Source organism: Lepus europaeus, chromosome 15 (assembly GCF_033115175.1).
Source record: "Lepus europaeus isolate LE1 chromosome 15, mLepTim1.pri, whole genome shotgun sequence".
In the NCBI taxonomy this organism is placed as follows: Eukaryota; Metazoa; Chordata; class Mammalia; order Lagomorpha; family Leporidae; genus Lepus; species Lepus europaeus.
Window position 1 is genome coordinate 62370448 of NC_084841.1, and position 21426 is coordinate 62391873.

The window sequence follows — 21426 nt, forward strand, 5'->3', positions numbered from 1 at the left end:
TAAATGGACTGGGGTAAGACAGCAATAGAACAATATTAAAAACACAAATAAATAAAGCTAAAATGTTATTAGAGAAAATAGTTCATAAATAAGAAAAAAGGAATAAAAAGCAGATGGAAAATAGGAAAATAGCAATATGTTAAGTCCATGTTCAATGATAGAATAAGTCCAGTGTTGTGGTGCTGTGGGTTAAGTTGCTGCTTACAATCATAACATCCAATACTGAAGAATTTGTTAGAGTCCTGGCTGATCTACTTCCAAACCAATTCTGTGCTAATGCACCTGGGAAGGCAGAGGAAGATGACCCAAGTATTTGGCCACTTGATTCCTACATAGAAGACATGGATGGATTTCCATTCTCCTACCTTCAATCTGGCCTAGGCCTGCCTTTTGCAGACTTTTAGGGAGTGAAATAGCAAATGAAAGATCACTTTCTCTCTGTGTCTTAAATTTCTGCCTTTCAAATAAATAAATAAATCTTTAATAAATTAGAGATTAAAAGACTGCATAAATATCAACAACCAACTATATAATTTCTATACTACATATATTTAAAATACAACAACTTAGATGTGAAGAGCAAAATAATAAAGTACTTATATCATGTAAACAGTAAGCATAAGTCACCTGATATGGTTATATCATTATCAGGCACAGAAGAGTTTAGATGAAGATAATTAGCAGAAATAGAAAAGGACATTTTATAGTGGCAAATGAGTCAAAGATAGGGAGGTTGGAGAGATTAGGGATGATTGACTAACAGGTACTCAGTTATAAAGTGAAATAAGAATCAGAAATTCTGGTGTTCTATTGCACAATAGCAGCCTATAAATAATTATGATGTCAAGTATATTTCTCTTAAAAAGCTAGAAGAAAAGATTTTGAATGTTTATCTTAATGTTAAATGTTTAAGGAGATAAACATGTTTATTCTGATTAGGAATTATGCAATATATACATCATACATTCAAATTTTATGTCAGTTAAAAATTTAAAAATAGACTCTTTAGAAATGACATTCAAAAAATCTTGAATAAGTATGGACCTAACAACAGAACTTCAAAACTAGAAATAAAAGGAAGCTTTCAGTTTTTTGATGCAGATTCAAATAGCTCAATGTAAGAAGCATAGTCTTTATAAGACATAGTGCAATAACAAAGAGACATCCATAGGCAAAAGTATGAAACTTGACATAATCATCATGACGTGCTTAAAAATGAATTCAAAAATGATTTATTGATTGAAGTGCAAATATAGAACAATGAAAATTTTAGACAATAGTGTAGAACATCTTTGGAACTGAGGACCACTTTGCAAGTACTTATACATGGAAAAAAATGAGTGATCCATGGAATAACAAGTTGGAATTCATTAAAATATTTTTAAAATGTTTCCATGAAAGACAATAAGGAAAATAAAAAGATAAATTGCAGCTCTACAAGAATGTTCTAAGTATTACTGCTAGATCGACATAATCCATGCCAAACTCTTTTGAAATAGTTTAAACCATATTTATACATTATGCACAATGAAGGGTACAATCAATGGCCTATGTCATCTTAAGACTACAAGGAATTCCATTCCAGAAACAACTTTGGGTTAAACACCCAAGAGACTTTTTGGATTTGGGTTTTTTTTTTCTTTTTAGTTTTTATTATAATGTTGGAAAGCTTTGCTGAGTAGTACAGCTTTGAATGGTTGTAATAAGTATATTTGCACATTCTTAACTGAGTGATTCACCCACAGAAAAAAGTATAATTTCCAGGAAAAGCTGAATTCTAGTTTTTTAATGATCCTCAGATTATGTCATTTTCCTTCTTGAGTCAGCAATAGAAACTGCTTTTCATTTCCAGTTCCTCCTCAAGGTAGTCCTTTCCTGCTTGCACTCATTAACTCATGCCCTCTTTTGCTTCCTTAAATGGAATTTTCTCTACTTTCTCATACCATGTACATTGTATTTGCTTTTCCATGGTATCCTTTCAAGATGTCTTATTTTATTCATTTTCTGCATACTTTTAGGGCTACCAAAAAAGAAAATTATTTGTTAAGTATTTTGTTAATGAGATTCTAGCCCTCGAGATTTCTTGCAGTTATATACAAAGAAAAATAAGGAAAGCCATAAAACAAAATAGATTGGTCACAGAAGAAAGGAAAAATTTGATTAAGCTCCTGGACTCTTCAGCTGTTCAATGGATATCATAGTGGCTCCACAGACCTGGATAGACTGTCTATCTGTCTAAATTACCTTAAAGACAAACTCTTGATTAAAAAAACCAATTCAACAATCTTTCTAACTTTATGTAGTTTGACAAACATCACTATAACACCTTTTAACAAGGTTTGCAAATATTTTAGCATTATTAGTATTACTGACTTAATCATTAATCTTTTTTTTTTACTTTTCTTTAACAAATATAAATTTCCAAAGTACAGCTTATGGATTACAGTGGCTTTTTCCCCCACGTAACTTCCCTCCCACCTGCAACCCTCCCATCTCCCACTCCCTCTCCCATCCCATTCACATCAAGATTCATTTTCAATTATCTTTACATACAGAAGATCAATTTAGTATATATTAAGTAAAGATTTCAACAGTTTGCACCCACACAGAAACTCAAAGTGTAAAATACTGTTTGAGTCCTAGTTGTGGCATTAATTCAATTGAACAACACATTAAGGACAGAGATCCTACATGAGGAGAAAGTGCACAGTGACTCCTGTTGTTGACTTAACAAATTGACACTCTTGTTTATGGCGTCAGTAATCACCCTGGGCTCTAGTCATGAGTTGCCAAGGCTATGGAAGCCTTTTGAGTTTGCCTACTCCGATCTTATTTAGACAAGGTCATAGTCAAAGTGGAAGTTCTCTCCTCCCTTCAGAGAAAGGTATCTCCTTCTTTGATGGCCCATTCTTTCCACTGGGATCTCACTCACAGAGATCTTTCATTTAGGTGTTTTGTTTTGTTTTGTTTTTGCCAGAATATATTGGCTTTCCATAATCATGAATCTTGATACCAAAAATTTGGCTTGAGTCCTCCTCATATGCATAGTCAATAGCTTAAATAGATATCAGTAATACATAAATTCTCATTACAAACTTGAATTACAAACTATGAATGCAAAACATCGTCAAAAGAGTTCAAAATCTAAGAGAGAGAACTATAAACTTGTCTATTATAGGGAACAAAAATGAAAGGTAAAAGTTTTTCATTAATTTAAAATAAAGGTTTATTTATTTTAAAGTTACATCGAGAGAAGTAGAAACAGAGGGAGAGAGAAAGAAAGAGAGAGAGAGAGAGATGGTCCCTCCACTGGCTTACTCTCCAAATGATCACAATGACCAGAGCTGGGGCGGTCTAAGCTAGGAGCCAGGAGGTTCTTCTGGGTCTCCCATGTGGGTACAGGGGCCCAAGGACTCAGGCTGTCTCCTTCTGCTTTCCCAGGCACATTAGCAGGGAGCTATATGAGAAATGGAATAGCTGGTACTTAAAGCAATACCCATATGGGATTGCTGGCATCACAGGATTGGCTTTTTACCTGCTGCACCCCAACCCTGGCCCAGCATTAATCAATTTTTCAGCTGAAATCCAGAAGGGCACTTATCCTAATACAATTTATACCATTCTAACACAAAACATCTCATAAAATAAATAAAGGTAGATTCTGAGATCAAAGAAGACATAGCATTATGAAAGAAAATAGAAAAAGTTGAAGAACCTTATACAGATTTTTCTTTAGCTTTCACAGATAGCAAACATTTTGATTAATCCCCAATAAATGGACAAAATGACATTCATTTTTCATTTTTTCTATGTTTTTACACTTCTCTAACTTATTTATTGTTGTCTGATTGGTTAAAATTTTATAGGCCTCAATGACTTGTGTGGTGCTGAAAATAATATGTTTCAATCTATTCTTGTTAATTGGGCTGGATAAAAACATCAGTTACACACATAAATGATGGCTCATCTACAAAGGCCCTAAGGGAAAAGAGCAACAAGTCATGATAAGTCCAAAACACCTGGTGAAAGTGGGAAGTTGTGAAAGTGTTGGTGAAAAGGGTAAGAACATGCAAAATATAAATGAGTAAATTAATGTGGGGCAAGTCCTCAAATTCTTGCAACTCAGGTTTAGGAAGTGCGTGTTTCTTCTTGAATCACTTAGAGATGATGAAAGGTCAAGAATGAATTGTCAAGTAAAAATAAGTTGATTTTTCATCGAGAGTATTGCATCTCCTCATACAACTGGGGATGACTCACTTGGCATAGGTAGTCATCGATTTGAAGGCAAAAGGAAATTGCTTCACCTCACTGTCTACTTTCACTTTTACTGATGAGGAAAAGCCAATGTGATGAAACACAGGAATGGTATCATGCTATTTGAATAATTCCACTGGAAAGACAAGTACAGGAGCAGTCCTGGGGTTCACAAAGAAGTTTCACACTGAAATTCAGGCTTGTGATATATGTGAAATGCTTAAAAATTTAGTAGGTGCTTGATTGGCAGCTGAGTGGGAACCTTGCTCAGGAATTGCGAAAAATACCCCTGGGACATACCTTTGCAGGCCAGGACTCCACATGGGTTAGGATTGTCAGTTGCTTCTTTTGTTAAGTAGTGAATTTTGTCATTATAAAAAATGCAGTCTCGGAAATATTACAAATGATCTCTCACAGGTTTGTGCCTCCCAAAGCCCTCAACACTCTTTCTAATCTCAAAACTCTTCCCACTCTCTGTCTCCAGCTTATGTGCTCACAAGTTTGAAGTCTTACCACTATTTTGGTGAATTTCTATGTATATGTTGATAACATGCTTCAGCCTGGCATCAACATTCTCAGGTGCATCCAAGTTTAAGGAGCTTTGTCTATACCACAGTGTACTTCCATTGCTGTGGAGGGTATCACTTTTGAAATTTTATTTGGAATATATTTCCCTTATAAGAAGTAATAAATAATTATTATAAATTTTTGTATTATGGTATTATGGATATATATTTATTCACATAAAAGGAACAGAATTCATATATTTCATACACACAGAAAAAGAGCATGATACTTTCCATTTTACCCTCCCTTCCTTTCTCCCATCTTCCTCTTCCTTCCTTTCTTATTTTTCTTCTAATTTTTTCAATAACGTATTTTCAATTTACTTTATTAAAAATATTTATTTATTTATTTATTTATTTGAGAGGCAGAGTTACAGACAGACAGAGGGAGAGACAAAGACATGGGTTTTCCATCCTCTGGCTCACTCACCAAATGACCTCAATGCCTGGAACTGGGTCGATCTGAAGCCAGGAACCAGGAGCTTCATCTTGGCCTCCCACATGGGTGCAGGGGCCAAGCATTCTTGGGCCATCTTCTGCAGCCTTCCCAGGCCATCAACAGAGAGATTGATTGGAAGAGGAGCAGCCGAGACACAAACCAGAGCCCATATGAGCAGGCAGGGCTTAACCTACTATACAATAGCATCAGCCCCTCCAATATACATTATTATTTTTAAAGATTTTATTTATTTATTTATTTGAGAGGTAGAATTATACACAGTGAGAGGGAGAGACAGAGAGAGAGGTCTTCCATCCACTGGTTCACCCTTCAAATGGAGGTAACCATTGGAGCTGAGCCAATCTGAAGCAAAGAGCCAGGATCTCTCTGGTGTGCGTGCAGGGCCATCTTCTACTGCTTTCTCATACTATAGCAGAGAGCTGCATTGGAAGTGGAGCAGCCAGGACTTGAACTGGTGCCCATATGGGATGCCGGCACTGCAGACAGAGGATTAACCCACTGCATCACAGAGCTAGCCTTCCAATATACTTTGTAATCACAAGCTTACTACTCCACTAAATAAGAAATTCAACAAGTTTTTAGTAAAGAAACCACTGTTCCTTAGGAATATAGATAAGGGCTATAAACCATAATGAAATCTGAAAATGTCAATTTAAGTCATATAAATGACATTTTTTGTACCTTATGTATTGGTTAAAACAAGAGAAAATATGATATTTGTTTTGGGGAATGGCTTAGTTCACTAAGCATAATGATCTCCAATTACATTCATTTTTTTTTTGCAAAAGACACATTTCATTTTTTTTTTTGGTTGAGTAGAATTCAGTTGTGTATATATATTACATTTTCTTTATCCAGTCATCAGTTAATGAACATCTGGGTTGATTCCATATCTTGGTTACTGTGAATTGAGCTACTAGAAATATAGAGATACATATAACACTTTCATATTGATTCCATTTCCTTTGCTTAAATTCCCAGAAGTGAAATGGCTGGGTCATATGGTACATTTATTTTCAGATTTTTGTGAATCTCCATACTATCTTTTATAAGAGTTGTACTAGTTAACATTACCACCAACAATGCATTAGAGTACCTTTTTTCCACATCCTTGCCAGCAATTATCTTTTTTTGATTTCTGTATGATAGCCATTCTAGCCGGGATGAGATGAAATCCCATTGTGATTTTGATTTGCATTACTCTGATGACTAGTAATCCTGAGCATCTTTTTTATGTGTCATTGGCCTTTCAATTTTTTTGTATTTATTTTATCCTTTGAAAAATGCCTGTTCTTGTCCTTTACCCATTTCTTCACTGTATTCTTTATTTTGCCATTGTTGAATTTCTTAAGCTCCTTATACATTCTGGACATTAATCCTTTATTAGATGTATAATTTGCAAATGTTTCTCCCATTGTGTTGGTTGCTTCTTCACTTTGTTGAATGTTTTCTTGGCAGTGCAGAAACTTCTTAGCTTGGTGTAATTTCATTTGTCTATTTTTGTATTTATTGCCTGTGCCTCTGGGTTCTTAGCCAAGAAGTCTTTGTATAGGCCAATGTCTTGCAGTGTTTTTGTATGTTTCCTCTAGAAATTTTATTTTTCCAGGTTTTTGGTTAGGTCCCTGATTCGTTATGAGTTGATTTTTGTATAAGGTTAAGATTAGGGTCTTATATCATGGGAATAAAACTTCCACGTTCATGGATAATATCATCAAAATGTACATATTACCCAAGCAATGGACAAATTCAATGTGATCCCAATCAAAATACCATTTTTTATGTTCTATATCTTTTCTTGATGTTTTGTAGATTTTGTTATAGAGAGCTTTCATGTCCTTGGTTAAATTTACCCCAATATATTTAAATATTTTTGTAGCTATTTTGAATGCTTCTGAACTTACAAGTTCTTTCTCAGCCATGGCATTTTTTTGTGTATGCAAAGGCTATTGATTTTTGTGTGTTGGTTTTATGTTCTGCAACTTTTCCAAATTGTCTTACCTGTTCCAAAGTCTCTTACTGGAGTCTTTTGGTTCCCCTATTATGGGTCCTATAATCTGCAAACAGGGATAATTTGACTTCCTTCTTTTCCATTGGTATCTCTTTGATTTCTTTCTCTTGCCTAAGAGCTCTGACTTGAACTTTCAAAACAGTAATGGTGAGAGTGGGAATCCTCATCTGGTTATAGATCTTAGTGAAAATGCTTCCAGTTTTTCCACATTCAATAGATACTGATTGTGATTTGTCATATGTTACCTTAACTCTGTTTATGTATGTTCCTTCTATACCCAATTTGCTTTTTTTCATGAAAAGGCTGTTGTATTTTATCAAATAGTTTCTCTGCATATATTGAGATGATCAAATAGTTTTTATTCTTCAATTTATTAGTGTGATGTATCAGATTTGTTAATTTACATATGTTGAACTATATCTACATCATAGAAATAAATTCCACATTGTCCAGGTAAAGGATTTTTTTTTGCTTTTCTTTAACAAATATAAATTTCCAAAGTACAGCTTATGGATTACAGTGGCTTTTTCCCCCACGTAACTTCCCTCCCACCTGCAACCCTCCCATCTCCCACTCCCTCTCCCATCCCATTCACATCAAGATTCATTTTCAATTATCTTTACATACAGAAGATCAATTTAGTATATATTAAGTAAAGATTTCAACAGTTTGCACCCACACAGAAACTCAAAGTGTAAAATACTGTTTGAGTCCTAGTTGTGGCATTAATTCAATTGAACAACACATTAAGGACAGAGATCCTACATGAGGAGAAAGTGCACAGTGACTCCTGTTGTTGACTTAACAAATTGACACTCTTGTTTATGGCGTCAGTAATCACCCTGGGCTCTAGTCATGAGTTGCCAAGGCTATGGAAGCCTTTTGAGTTTGCCTACTCCGATCTTATTTAGACAAGGTCATAGTCAAAGTGGAAGTTCTCTCCTCCCTTCAGAGAAAGGTATCTCCTTCTTTGATGGCCCATTCTTTCCACTGGGATCTCACTCACAGAGATCTTTCATTTAGGTCCTCTGTTGTTGGTTTTTGTTTTGTTTTGTTTTGTTTTGTTTTTTTGCCAGAGTGTCTTGGCTTTCCATGCCTAAAATCTTTTTAATTTGTTGTTTGATTCCATTAGCTAGCATTTTGTTGAAGTTTTTTTAATCTATGTTCATCAGTGATATTAGTCTATAATTCTCTTTCTTTGTTGTATCTTTTCCTGGCTTTGGAATTAAAGTGAAGCTGGCCTCATGGTAGGAGTTCAGAAGGATTACCTCACTTTCAATTATTTTCAATAGTCTAAGAAGAATTAGGTTTTTTTCTTCTTTAAAAGTTTGGTAGAATGAAGACATTTAGAAAACCTAAACAGATCTATTACCAAGATGGAAACTGAATCAGTAATAAAAACCCTCAACAAGGCCGGCGCTGCGGCTCAATAGGCTAATCCTCCACCTTGTGGCGCCGGCACACAGATTCTAGTCCCGGTCGGGGCACTGATCCTGTCTCGGTTGCTCCTCTTCCAGGCCAGCTCTCTGCTGTGGCCAGGGAGTGCAGTGGAGGATGGCCCAAGTGCTTGGGCCCTGCACCCCATGGGAGACCAGGAGAAGCACCTGGCTCCTGCCATCGGATCAGCGCGGTGCGCCGGCCGCAGCATGCCAACCGCGGCAACCATTGGAGGGTGAACCAACAGCAAAAAGGAAGACCTTTCTCTCTCTCTCTCTCTCTCTCACTATCCACTCTGCCTGTCAAAAAAAATTTAAAAAAAACCCTCAACAAAGAAAACCCAGAAACAGATGCTTTCACTGCTGAATTCTACCAGACAGTAAAGAAAAACTAACTCCAATTCTTCTCAAGGTATTCAAAAAATTGAAAGGGAGGGAATCCTCCCAAATTCTTTCTATGAAGCCAGCATCACCTTAATTCTTATACCCAGAAAAGATGCGACAGAGAAAGAGAAATGCAGACCAATTTCCTTGATGAACCTTGATGCAAAAGTTCTCAGCAAAATTCTGGCCAATTGAATCCAACAACACATCAGAAAGATCATTCATCCAGACCAAGTGAGATGTATCCCTAGTACAAAGGGATGGCCCAACATTCACAAATCAAACAATGTGATACATCACATTAACAAACTGAAGAACAAAACCCATATGATTATCTGAATAGATGCAGAGAAAACATTTGATAAAATACAAAACATTTTTATGATTAAAATTCTAAGCAAATTGTACTTAGAAGGAACATTCCTCAGCACAATCAAGGCAATTTATGACAAACCCATGGATGGAGTCCTATTGAATTGGGAAAAGTTGAAAGCATTCCCAGTGAGTTCCAGAATCAGACAACGATGTCCACTCTCACCATTGCTATTCAATATAGTCCTGGAAGTTTTAGCCAGAGTGACTGGGCAAGAAAAAGAAATCAAAGGGAGTCAAATTGGGAAAGAGGAAGTCAAATTATCGCTATTTGCAGATGACATGATTCTGTATACTGGGAATCCAAAAGACTCCAGTAAGAGACTGTGGAACTCATAGAAAAGTTTGGTAAAGTAGCAGGATATAAAATCAATACACAAAAAAACAGCCTTTGTATACACAGAAAATGCCATGGCTGAGAAAAAAACTTCTAAGATCAATCCCATTAACAGTAGCTACAAAAAATAATCAAATAAATTTAACCGAGGATGGCAAAGATCTCAATGATGAGAATTACAAAACATTAAAGAAAGAAATAGAAGAAATAAAACAGGAGAAATCTTCCATGTTCATAGATTGGAAGAATCAATATCAAAATGTCCATATTATTAAAACAATTACAGATTCAATTAGATACCAATCAAAATACCAAAGGTGTTCTCAGATCTAGAAAAAAATAATGCTGGAATTCCTATGGAAGCACAGAAGACCTTGAATAGCTAGAGCAATCTTATGCATCAAAAACAAAGCTGGAGGCATCACAATACCAGACATAGTACATGACAGTTATAATCAAAACAACATGATATCACCACAAAAACAGATGGCTAGATCAATGGAACACAATAGAAATGCCAAAAATCAATCCAAGAATATACAACCAACTTATATTTGATCAAGGAGCTAAAATCAATCCATGAACAGAGGACAGCCACTTCAACAAATGGTGCAGCTGGCAAAACTGGATTTCCACAAGCAGAAGTATGAAGCAGGAACCCTACCTTACAACTTACACAAAAATCCTTTCAAAATGGATTAAGGACCTACATCTATGACCTGATATCAAATTATTACAGAGCATTGGGGAAACCCTGCAAGACACTGGCACAGGCAAAAAGTTCCTGGAAAACACCCCAGAGGCCCAGACAATCAAAGACCAAGTTGGTAAATGCAATTACATCAAATTGAGAAGTTTCTGTACTGCAAAAGAAACACTCAGGAAAGTGAAGAGAATAAAAAGTAAAGAAAGTGACTGAATAGGAGAAATTATTTGCAAACTATGCAACTGCTAATGGATTAATAACCAGAATATATAAAGAGATCAAGAAACTCCACAACAAAAAAACAAACAACCCAGCTAAGAAATGGGCAAAGGACTCAAACAGACATTTCAATAGAAGAAATACAAGTGGCCAACGGACACATGAAAAGATGTTCAAGATCAGTAGCCATCAGGGAAATGCAAATCGAAACCACAATGAGGTTTCACTGCAACCCAATCTGAATGGCTTTCATATAGAAATCATCAAATAAATGCTAGTGAGAATGTAGGGGAAAAGGTACCCTAATCCACTGTCCGTGGGAAGGTAAACTAGTAAAAACACTATGGAAGACATGTGGATATATCTCAGAAATCTGAATATAGTCCTACCATATGACTTAGCCATCTCACTCCTGGGAATTTACAAAAGGGAAATGATATCAGCAAATAAAAGAGTTGTCTCAACCCCTATGTTTATTGCAGTTCAATTCACAACAGCTAAGATATGGAATCAACCTAATTGCCTGTCAAATGAAAACTGGATAAAGAAATTATGGGATACTACACAGCGGTAAAAAAAAAAATGAAATCCAGTCATTTGCAACAAATGGATGAATGTGGAAAACATCATACTTGGTGAAATAAGCCAGTCCCAAATGGACAAATGCCATATGTTCTCCCTGATCTATGATAACTAACAGAGAACCTAAAAGGAAACCTATAGAAGTGAAATTGACACTTTGAGAAGCAATGACTTTAACAGCCCTTGTCTTGACTGTCCAGGAACAGGGTTTTTTTGCCTTCTTAATACTAATGGCTGAACTCTTTACTTAACATAGAATTAATCATATGTATATAAAGTCAATTTGAAATAGATCCCAGTAAAAAAATAAGAGTGGGGATAAGAGAGGAAGCTTGTAGTTGTAAAGCTGTATAGTTCTGCATACATCCCACGGACTTACTTCTAAGGGTAGAGCTAAAAACTTGTCATGGGACTCCAAATTCCATTAAGCTGGGTGGTAATAATGCCATCTTAAGTGTTACAAAATTAATCATATAGATAGGATTAAGTGTTAAAGGGATCATATAAATAAGATCAAATGTCTGGTAATAACAATAGATAGAATTTAAAAGGAGAGAATGTCTCAACTTGGGAAGCAGTCCACACAGCAGACACACAGAATGACAATCACTCTAAATAGCACTCTGACCTCAGAATCAGCCCTTAAGGCATTCTGTTCTGGCTGAAAAACCCCTGAGAGCATGGAAAGAGCATTCAGGCATGGAAAGCCAAGACACCGTGGCAAAAAAAATATTCTACATTAAGGATCTCTGTGAGTGAGATCACAGGGAAAGAAGTGGCGTTCAAAGAAGTGTGTACTTGTCTCTTAAAGGAGAAGAGAACTTCCACTTTTCTTATGGCGTTTTTGAAACACTGATGGAGACTGTGGTTTCAAAAGGCTTCCATAGCTTTGGCAGCTCATGTCAAGAGCCTCAGGTAATCACTGACATCACACATAAGAGTGTTAATTGTTAAAATAGCAACAGGAGTCACTGTGCACATACTTCCCATGCAAGACCTCTGTCCTCAATGAGTTGTACTATGCGAATTAATAGCAAAACTTGTTCTCAGTTTTTTATAGGTTCTGTGTGTGTGTGTGTGCAAATTGTTGAAATCTTTACTTAGTATAGAGTTGGTCTTCTATTATATAAAGTTAATTGAAAATCAATTTTAATGGAGAATGAGACTGGGAATGGGAGAAGGAGGAGGAGGTAGGATGGGAGTGGGGGTGGGAATACGGGTATTGTGGGAAGAATCACTATATTCCTAAAGTTGCACTTATGAAATTTGTACTCATTAAATAAATGGTTTCTTTGGGGAAAAAAAAGTTTTGTAGAATTCAGCAGTGAAGCTATCTAATACTGTGTTTTCTTTGTTGGGAGGGTCTTTATTACTGATTCAATTTCCATCTTTGTTTTTGGTCTATACAGGTTTTCTGTGTTTTGTGACTCAATTTTGTAAATTGTATGTGCCCAGAAATTGATCCATTTCTTCTAGATATTGCAATTTGTCGGCATATAGCCAACATAATGACTACATAGCTGTAATCATTCCTGATGACTCTTTTTATTTCTGTGGCATCAATTGTGACATCTTCTTTTTCATCTCTGATTTTATTAATTTAGATCTTAGTTGGGCCAATGATATGTCAATTGTGTTTATTTTTTCAAAAAATCAGCTCTTCATCTCATTGATCTTTTCTATCATTTTTTCACTTCAATTTTGTTTATTCTCTAATTTTTATTATTTCTTTACTACTGATAATTTTTGGTTTGATTTTTTTTCTTGTTTTTCTAGAAATTTGTGATACATTATTAGATTCTTTAGTTGATGTCTTTCCAATTTCTTGACTAGTAGCTATGAAGTTTCCTAACTCTGCTTTTGCTGTATCCCTTAAGTTTTGATATGTTGTGTTGCATTCTTCATTCATATCTCAGAATTTTCTGATTTTCATTTTGATTTCTTCTACTACCTAATATTCATTCAGGAGCATGTTGTTCAGTCTGCATGCATTTGTATATTTTCTAGTTTCTTAAGTTGTTAACATCCAGCTTTATTCCATTGAGGTCAGAAAAGATACATGGTACAATTTCAAATTTTTTGAATTTGTTAAGACATTTTACGGCCTAGCATATAGTCCATGTTGGAGAAAGTTCCATGCACTGATAAAAGTAATGTGTGTTCTGTAGCTTTGGGATGAAATGTGCCTTAGATATCAATTAGATCCATGTATCAGTATTGTAGATTCTCTGTTGTTTCTTGGTTGATTTGTGATCTAGTTGATCTGTCCATTGATGAAAGTGGGTATCCAAGCTCACATTATTATTGTGTTGGAGAAATTGTCTCCCTTTAGCTTCCTTAACATTTGTTTTAAAAAGACAGATGCCCTAGTATTGTGTGCATGTACATTTATTATAGTCACCTCTTGTTGAATTGATCCCTTAGTCATTACAGAATGCCCTTTTCTGTCTTTTTAACAATTATTGTTTAAAGTCTATTTCATCTGATATTAAGATGGCTACTCTTGCTCATTTTTGCTTTCTCTTAACATGAAATATCTTTTTTCTTCCTTTCACTTTCAGGCAGTGTATATCTTTGTTGATGAGGAGTGCTTGTTGTAGACAGAAAATTGACAGGTCTTTTTTTTTAACCCATTCAGCCAGTCTGTATATTTTAACTGGAAAATATAGGCCACTTACAATGAAAGCTATCTATACCCCTATGTTTATAATACCTCAATGCATAATAGTAAGATGTGGAATCAACCCAGATAGATGTCCATCAGCTGATGACTGGATAGAGAAATTGTGATACACACACACATACAAACACACACACACAATGGAAAACTACAAAGCTGAAAAAAGAAGGAAATTTTGTCTTTCACATAAAAATGAATGCAATTTTAGACCATGATGCTTAGTAAAATAAGCCAGTCACAAAAAAGAAAAATATACTGTGTTTTTTCTGATTTGTGGTAACTAACATACAGAGAACAAAAAAAGTATTGTATATGACTAAAACTGACATTTTTAAAAGATATATTTATTTATTAGAAAGTCAGAGTTATACAAAGAGAGAGAGAGAGAGAGATCTTCCATCCAATGGTTCACTCCCCAATTGGCCACAAAGGCCAGAACTGAGCCAATCCGAAGCCAGGACCTTTTCCGGGTCTCCCATGTGGGTGCAGGGGCCATATTCTACTACTTTCCCAGGCCATAGCAGAGAGCTGGATCTGAAGTAGAGCAGCCGGGTCTTGAACCACAGCTCATACAGGATGCCTGTGCTTCAGGCCAGGGTGTTTACTCACTGCGCCACAGCTCCAGCCCCTGAAAATGACATTTTGAGACTTGATTATTATTTATAGCCCTTCTCTAAACTCCTGAGGAACAGTGGTTTTCTACTCATTACTTGTTGAATTTTTTATTTTGTGGAGATTAACCTTTTGATTACAAAGTAAATTGAAAGTATGTTATTGCAAAAATTAAAAGAAAAATAAGAAAAGAAACAAGGGAGGGTGACAGGGATAGTAGAGAGGAAAACATCATGTTCTTAAAGCAGTATATATGGGGGAGAGCGGCAAGATGGCAGAATAGGAAGGGAGCACACTATTAGTCCGGGGGAGAGACAGGTTAATAAAAGTGGAGATACTGCAGGGTCAAGGAAGAGTAGGGAAAGAAACAGCAGAGGAAACTCTTCTGGAACTAGTGATTCACAGTGGACATGCGTGGAGAGTGTGGGAGCCCAAGTTCGGGACACCAGTGGCAGAATCAACACACCAGCGCTGGAACGCAAGGTGAGCCGAACTTCAATAGCCCAAGACACCAGCGGGCAAGTGGAAAGAGGAGACTAGAGGGAACGAGGCTTGAAACCCCATGGGGAAAAGTTCACCATGCTAACTAGAAGAGAGAGAGAGAAAAAAGTGACCAATACGGACACGAGTTTCTCTCTCTCCGCTTACCACTCAAAGAAGAGCAAGACAAAGAGCAGGCGCCATTTTGGACATACGTCATAAGCAGGGTGACCTCAGGTCTGCACCGGCCCTGAGCCTAGCAGAAAAACCTGACTCTGTGGGGAGGGGTGAAATAACAGGAGATTAGCATCTAACTTGGCAAACCAGTGGGAGACTGCAGGAGAATTGGAGCCCACGCTGAGGGCAGCACAGATTCCTTGTGTGGTCCTTGGGAAAGAGCTTCCAATCTCTGGCTCCTGTGGGTATATCATTTGCCTGCTAACTACCTCCAATTACGTTCAGCTGTGCGGAATTAATTCCCTTTTGAATCAAAAAAAGAAAGAAAGAAAGAGATTTACCACACCTAACCTGGGAGTGTCATCTTTGACACACCCTCAACCCTGAGGAACCAAACACAGCTCTCAGTCCACACTCATCTCCAGCCTCTAAGGCTCCACTGAAAGCAGACAGTCCACTTAATATAGAGCCATAGTGTAACAAGAAAGAACACCACAGTGAAGAAACCAAATATCTCCAACATGCCAAACAACAAACGCAAAAACCGAGGTAACAAGAACAAGGAAGACACTATGACGCCCCCAAATGAAAAAGACACCCCAACTCAAGATTATGAAGATGATGAGATGGAAGAAATGCAAGAAGCAGATCTCAAAAAATTGATAAGAACATTAAGAAGTTCTCAAAAACAAATTCTTGAACTACAGAAATCCTTAATGGACAAGATAGAAAATCTCTCTCGTGAAAATGAAATATTAAGGAGGAATCAAAATGAAATGAAACAACTAGTAGAACATGAAACTGTGATAGTGATGAGAAATCATAATGAAATGAAGAATTCAATAGATCAAATGGCAAACACATTAGAGAGCCTTAAAAACAGAATGGGCGAAGCAGAAGAGAGAATATCAGACTTAGAAGACAGAGAACAGGAAAGGAAACAGGCAAACCAAAGAAAAGAAGAGGAAATTAGAAATCTAAAAAATATTCTCAGGAATCTACAGGATACTATTAAAAAACCCAACATTCGGGTTCTAGGAGTTCCTGAAGGCATGGAGAGGGAGAAAGGATTAGAAGGCATTTTTAGGCCGGCACCGTGGCTCACTAGGCTAATCCTCCACCTTGCGGCGCCGGCACACCGGGTTCTAGTCCCGGTCGGGGCACCGATCCTGTCCTGGTTGCCCCTCTTCCAGTCCAGCTCTCTGCTGTGGCCAGGGAGTGCAGTGGAGGATGGCCCAAGTGCTTGGGCCCTGGACCCCATGGGAGACCAGGAGAAGCACCTGGCTCCTGCCATCGGATCAGCGTAGTGCGCTGGACGCACTGCGCTACCGCAGCGGCCATTGGAGGGTGAACCAACGACAAAAAGGAAGATCTTTCTCTCTGTCTCTCTCTCTCTCACTGTCCACTCTGCCTGTCAAAAAAAAAAAAAAGAAGGCATTTTCAGTGAGATACTAGCAGAAAATTTCCCAAGTTTGAAGGACAGAGGCAACTTAGTACAGCAAGCTTATAGAACCTCTAATAAACATGACCAAAAGAGATCCTCACCACGACATGTTGTAATCAAACTCACCACAGTGAAACATAAAGAAAAGATCCTAAAATGTGCAAGAGAGAAACAACAACAACAAATACCAAAAAGGATAAAGTATTACATTGTACATCTAGAGTCAGGACAAAAGCTGATCAGGTCATTGTTTCTTATAGTGTCCATTTCACTTCAACAGGTTTCCCCTTTGGCGCTCAGTTGTCGCCGATCAGGGAAAACAAATGATATTTGTCTCTTTGGGACTGGCTTAATTCACCCAGCATGATGTTTTCCAGATTCCTCCATCTTGTTGCAAATGACTGGGTTTCATTGTTCCTTACTGCTGTATAGTATTCTATGGAGTACATGTCCCACAATTTCTTTATCCAGTCTACTGTTGATGGGCATTTTGGGTTGGTTCCAGGTCTTAGCTATTGTGAATTGAGCTGCAATAAACATTAATGTGCAGATGGCTTTTTTATTAGCCAAATTAATTTCCTTTGGGTAAATTCCAAGGAGTGGGATGGCTGGGTTGTATGGTAGGGTTATGTTCAGGTTTCTGAGGAATCTCCAGACTGACTTCCATGATGGCTTAACCAGTTTGCATTCCCACCAACAGTGGGTTAGTGTCCCTTTTTCCCCACATCCTCTCCAGCATCTGTTGTTGGTAGATTTCTGAATGTGAGCCATTCTCACCGGGGTGAGGTGAAACCTCATTGTGGTTTTGATCTGCATTTCTCTGATTGCTAGTGATCTTGAACATTTTTTCATGTCTCTGTTGGCCATTTGGATTTCTTCTTTCGAAAAATGTCTCTTGAGGTCCTTGGCCCATCTCTTCAGTGGGTTGTTTGTTCTGTTGTTGTGGATTTTCTTGATTTCTTTGTAGATTCTGGTTATCAACCCTTTATCTGTAGTATAGTTTGCAAATATTTTTTCCCATTCTGTCAGTTGCCTCTTCACTTTCCTGACTGTTTCTTTTGAAGTACAGAAACTTCTCAATTTGATGCAATCCCAAATGTTAGTTTTAGTTTTGACTGCCTGTGCTCCTGGGGTCTTTTCCAAGAAGTCTTTGCCTGTACCTATATCTTGCAGGGTTTCTCCAATGCTCTCTAATAATTTGATGGTTTCGGGTGGTAGATTTAAGTCTTTAATCCATGTTGAGTGAATTTTTGTGTAAGGTGATAGGTATGGGTCTTGCTTCAAGCTTCTGCACATGGAAATCCAATTTTCCCAGCACCATTTATTGAATAGGCTGTCCTTATTCCAGGGATTAGTTTTGGATCTTTGATCAAATATAAGTTGGCTGTAGATGTTTGGGTTCATTTCTGGTGTTTCTATTCTGTTCCATTGGTCTATCCATCTGTTTCTGTACCAGTACCATGCTGTTTTGATAACAACTGCCCTGTAGTATGTCCTGAAATCTGGTATTGTGATGCCACCGGCTTTTTTTTGTTGTACAAGATTGCTTTGGCTATTCGAGATCTTCTGCGTCTCCATATGAATTTCAGCATCATTTTTTCCAGATCTGAGGAGAATGTCTTTGGTATCTTGATTGGTATTGCATTGAATGTATAAATTGCTTTTGGGAGAATAGACATTTTGATGATATTGATTCTTCCAATCCATGAGCATGGAAGATTTCTCCATTTTTTGGTATCCTATTCTATTTCTTTCTTTAAGGTTTTGTAGTTTTCATCGTAGAGATCATTAACATCTTTGGTTAAGTTTATTCCAAGGTATTTGATTGTTTTTGTAGCTATTGTAAATGGGATTGATCTTAGAAGTTCTTCCTCAGCTGTGGCATTGCCTGTGTATACAAAGGCTGTTGATTTTTGTGCATTGATTTTATCTCCTGCTACTTTGCCAAACTCTTCGATGAGTTCCAACAGTCTCTTAGTAGAGTTCTTTGGTTCCCCTAAGTAAAGAATCATATCATCTGCAAAGAGGGATAGTTTGAGTTCTTCCTTCCCGATTTGTATCCCTTTAATTTCTTTTTCTTGCCTAATAGCTCTGGCCAAAACTTCCAGGACTATATTGGATAGCAGTGGTGAGAGTGGGCATCCCTGTCTGGTACCAGATCTCAGCGGAAATGCTTCCAACTTTTCCCCATTCAATAGGATGTTGGCCGTGGGTTTTTCATATATTGCTTTGATTGTATTGAGGAATGTGCCTTCCATACCCAGTTTGCTTAGAGTTTTCATCATGAAAGGGTGTTGTATTTTATCAAATGCTTTCTCTGCATCTATTGAGAGAATCATATAGTTTTTCTTCTGCAGTCTGTTAATGTAGTGTATTACGTTGATTGTTTTGCGAATGTTGAACCATCCCTGCATACCAGGGATAAATCCCACTTGGTCTGGGTGGATGATCTTTCTGATGTGTTGTTGCATTCTATTGGCCAGAATTTTATTGAGGATTTTTGCATCTATGTTCATCAGGGATATTGGTCTGTAATTCTCTTTCAATGTTGCATCTTTTTCTGGCTTAGGAATTAAGGTGATGCTGGCTTCATAGAAAGAATTTGGGAGGATTCCCTCTTTTTCGATTGCTGTGAATAGTTTGAGAAGAATTGGAGTTAGTTCTTCTCTAAATGTCTGGTAGAACTCAGCAGTGAATGCATCTGGCCCTGGGCTTTTCTTTGTTGGGAGGGTATTTATTACTGTTTCAATTTCTGTGTCAGTTATGGGTCTGTTTAGGTTTTCTATGTCTTCCTGGCTCAATTTAGGTAGGTTGTATGTGTCCAAGAATCTGTCCATTTCTGATAGATTTCCCTGTTTGCTGGCATACAAGTCCTTGTAGTAATTTCTGATGATTCTTTTTATTTCTGTGGCGTCTGTTGTTACGTTTCCCTTTTCATCTCTGATCCTATTGATTTGGGTCTTTTCTCTTCTTGTTTTAGTTAGTTGGGCCAATGGGGTGTCAATTTTGTTTATTTTTTCAAAAAACCAGCTCCTCGTTTGGTTGATTTTTTGTAATGTTTTTTTTTGGATTCAATCCTGTTGATTTCTTCTTTGATTTTAATTATTTCTCTTCTCCTACTGGGTTTGGACTTGGTTTGCTGCAGATTTTCTAGATCCTTGAGATGACTTGAAAGCTCATCTATTTGGTGCCTTTCCAATTTCTTGATGTAGGCACCTATTGATATAAACTTTCCTCTTAACACTGCCTTTGTTGTATCCCATAGGTTTTGGTATGTTGTGCTGTTATCCTCATTTACTTCCAGAAAATTTTTGATTTCTCTTTTAATTTCTTCTATGACCCATTGTTCATACAGGAGCATGTTGTTCAATCTCCATGTGTTTGCACATGCTCTAGGGATTCCCGAGTTGCTAATTTCCAACTTCATTCCTTTGTGGTCTGAGAAGCTGCATGGTATGATTCTAATTCTTTTGAATTTGCTGAGACTTGCTTTATGGCCTAGTATGTGGTCAATCCTAGAGAAGGTTCCATGTACTGCTGAGAAGAATGTAGAGTCCTTAGATGTCGGAGGCCACCCGACAAACCACATGGAAACACGCAGCACTCAGTCAATTCATCACCACGTTTATTGCCTCATCGCGTTCCAAGCCAAAGTAGGGGGCCCGGCGATGAGGGACTGGAGGCAGTCTCCCTAAGGAAACCCTTCAGACTCCAGCAGCGAGCACACAGAAAGACAAGGATATATACCCCAGACCCCATACAGATAACATTCATTGTGTGCAATCATGCATAGCACAGGAATAGAGCAAGTTTACAAAGTAGCAATGGTCAGGGTACAAGCTCTGCAGATAGAGCAAAGAACACCATAGACCTTCATCAGAAGTCACATCCTGCCTGCAGGAATGTGGGATGAAAAATCTTGTGCCTTCGGCCATCAGGACAATAAGCGCAGGAAACAGGATTAGATAAGGGACAGCCTCAGCCTGCTGCATCTCATGTCGGGCCAGGGCCACTGGCCCCGACACTTAGATGTAGGATGAAATGTTCTGTAGATATCTGTTAGATCCATTTGGGCTATAGTGTCATTTAAATCTACTGTCTCCTTGTTGATCTTCTGTCCTGTTGATCTGTCTATCTCTGAGAGTGGAGTATTGAAGTCCCCCAGTACTATTGCATTGGGGTCTAAGTCTCCCTTTAAGTCCCTTAACAAGTCTTTTAAATAAGCTGGTGCCCTGTAATTAGGTGCATATACATTGATAATCGTTATATCTTCCTGTTGAATGGATCCCTTAATCATTAAATAGTGCCCCTCTTTGTCTCTCCTAACAGTTTTTGTGGTAAAGTTTATGTTGTCCGATATTAAGATGGCTACGCCCGCTCTCTTTTCATTTCTGTTGGCATGGTATATCTTTTTCCAGCCTTTCACTTTCAGTCTGTAAGCATCATTGTTGGAAAGATGAGTTTCTTGTAAGCAGCAAAAAGATGGGTTTTGTTCCTTAACCCAATCAGCCAATCGGTGTCTTTGAACTGGACAGTTCAAGCCATTAACATTCAATGTGACTATTGAGAAGGAGTAACTTTGCTCTGCCATTTTCCAAAGATATTTTCTAATATATGGTTTGAGATTCCTGTGGTCTCTTGCTGTGAGGTTTCCTTCCTTTACCTTCTTTCATATTGGTTACCGTGTTTCTGTGTTTCTGTATGTAACA